We start from the raw sequence: 2,983 nt of genomic DNA, 5'->3' as shown, positions 1-2,983 counted from the left end.
GGTGCAGAACATGCTGGAAGCCGATTTCCTTCCCTGAAGCAAGCCAGGGGGAAGGCTCAGCCCCACGTCAGTCACAAAGGCAGTCCAAGGGTTTGGCCATTACCACCCCTAGCAGGTGGTTGTGCATGGCTTCCTTGAACTGGCACTAGAGGATTTCTCAGCTTGAGGCGACCACCAAGCCTTACACACAGGCAGCCAGAACCTCTGTGCTATTGGGGTCTGCAACTTGGCCTCCAGCACAGCAGAGAACGGCTCATTTGTGAGTTTTAGACCCTCATTTCCCCAGGTGCTGTGGCGGAGACCTCAGAGCATGACCTGGAGAACCCCGCCCACCCCTACTCCCCCTTGGCCTGTGAGCTGCACAGGCGAGACTCCTTTTTCTTTTCTTGTCCAGGATGGGTGGAGACTCCTTTCTCCCCAGCAGAACAGCTACAAGAGTCCACGTTTCTCATACACGCATTCTGGTAAAGAGTTGAAAGGGTGTTTGTTTGTTTTAAATCTATAAATGGTTTCAAACAATAGGGAGAAAAACCCCACAGTGGACACTTCTTACTTCTTGTCATCTTTGGCATGTGTCTGTTGTAAATGGATACATTGTTAATGGAGGTATTTATTATCCTTTAAATGACTTCTGAGATGCTAGACAAATTATCTTCTCTGCAGTGTAGTCTCTGCCTTTGTAACCACTGACACATAAGTGGGACCACTGTCCAGTGTGAGCATATGGGATCAGCTCAGCTGTGGGATGGAGCTCAGAGGAATGTGGCTCATAGCAGGAAGGCAAGGAGTGTCACAGCCTTGGCTTTGAATCAAACAACTTTGAAGCCAGAATTTTGAGATTAGGTTTAATGAGAAAAGCCTAGAAAATAAGGTATAAGCTCTTAGCCCTTCCTTGACTCCTCACGCATTTTTGAGCACCCGCTGCAACCTTCAACTCTTAGCTTTATACTGGAAAGGAATGGAGTCCGTGTGGAGAGAAGCCTGTAGTTCTTTCCTTTCCTTCAGTCCTCATAGCTAGCTTTGCAGAGCTTCAACACTAAGAGGATCTACTCAGCATCAGCACGTGTAGAGGTTCCTGTATCTGGGAAGCCAGCCCTCTCACAGGTGCTCGGATGTTCTTGTTCTGAACTGAATGAATCAAGGCAAGTGAAAAAGCCAGGTCTGTGAAGTGGTGTCTTACAGCACTTTAGCTCCAAAAGAATGGAAAGAAGTCTACCTATGTTGTTTCAAAGTGAGAAATAATAACCCAACTGCCCATTCCTTTTTCTGAACTGACTTCATTACCTCGTAACCACAGTATCCCCGGGGTTTCTAATAAATACAGCTGAATTTCACTATATAGCAGGAATTCTTAGCCAGAAGTCATCCCTGAACTCCCCTGAAATTACACAGAAAATCTTGCATACGTGAGGCTTCAAAAGATTACACAACGTTGCAGACAGGTGACTAAGCAGCCAGGTCTGCCTGGGACGGAGGGCTGTGGGGTGACCTGGCACCCCAGCCACGGGCAGGGAAGGACTGGAGCCGAAGCTGCTGCCTGCTGGTGCTGTGTCTTGTTGGGGGCTGGGTGGGCTCGTGGCAGCGCTGATGCTCTGCATGAAACTGGAATAGGTAGGAATAAATCACAAGAACTTGCTGGCCTAAAGGAATTTCATTGTGAAAACGCTGGTAAGGGAAATAAGCCGTACTTAAATTGCCTTTTTTACACACCAATTCTTCATCTAAGAACTATGCGGAAATCTGTACCCTTAAAATCAGGAGTGACCAGGGCTGCTCAACGGGGCTCTCCTGGGAAGTCGGGAAGGTTCTGTCACTGATATGGTGTAGACACACATCAGTGTGCTGGGCCTCTCTGAGGTGGACATACTTCTGCTCTTGCAATATGCAAATTACTTTTTTCCTCCAGCAAAGAAATCCCAGTTGGGAGTTTTAAAAAATAATTGGTTACCATTCATGTATTTTTCTTTCACTGTGCTCAGATGAGAATATTAAGTTTTGAGTTTTTGATGATCAGATCATAGTGTATAACTAACTGACCATAAAAATCACTTATTTTTCATAAATTTGTTTTCCAATTACCAAGTCATTTCACAGGTGTCATTTTGCTTTATGACAAGTATCTTTCCTAACAATGACCTTCTCTATGGGTCAGGGACCTGCTTCAAATTTCTACTGAGGTGGCCTCACTGATGCTAGTGAAAATCACACCTGAAGTTTTCTGGTTTACTTATTAAGAAAATTTCCTAACAGACAAGATCATTAACCACTGTATACATTGTGTATATGTACAGAAATATGCTTTGAGAAAGTACATGCAAATGACTAGGGGTTATTCTGTATACTGAATATTTATAGACTGTAACATTTGTTTCAAAATGTTATAATTTCATTTTTATAAAGCAACAGTGTTTCTCCTTTGTTTGGCTTTTCATAGATTAAATTAGCAATTTGGAAAACCTGACGTTGTAAGGTGTTTGTTTTGAATTTAAATGTTTTCTTGGTCTTCGGGAACTTACCTTATTAGCTAAGTAGATCTAAAGTTTGAGTCGGTTACTGCCTGAATTATATTTGAGAGACAAACTCTAAAAAGACTTGATAAATACATATTTGAACTGATTCTTTAATTCTCTTGGCATATGATTTCAAGTATGTTTTTGAAAGATTAGGTCATCTTAACTCTCTTGAGAGACTGAATTTTCCTTCACCCTACTTGTTAAGTGTTAGTTTTCAAAGTCAAGAAACTAATAAAGTAGCTTCCTGCCTGGGTGTTTTACAGAAGGGCTCCATGCAGTCTGAGTAGGGTCTTAAGCTTAATTTGTTCACTGAACTAGGCTACAGTCTAGTGCCTGGTTATAGAAGAGGACCACATCATCATCTCCTACTTAAGTAATTAGACTGCTCGGGCACTTGACCTTTGCATTTCAGGGAAAAGTAAATGAGTATTAGTTTAGGGGGCACGGCAGAGGCAGAGGTGACCTGTGAG

Source organism: Eubalaena glacialis, chromosome 18 (genome assembly GCF_028564815.1).
Source record: "Eubalaena glacialis isolate mEubGla1 chromosome 18, mEubGla1.1.hap2.+ XY, whole genome shotgun sequence".
Lineage (NCBI taxonomy): Eukaryota > Metazoa > Chordata > Mammalia > Artiodactyla > Balaenidae > Eubalaena > Eubalaena glacialis.
This window is presented reverse-complemented; position numbering follows the sequence as displayed.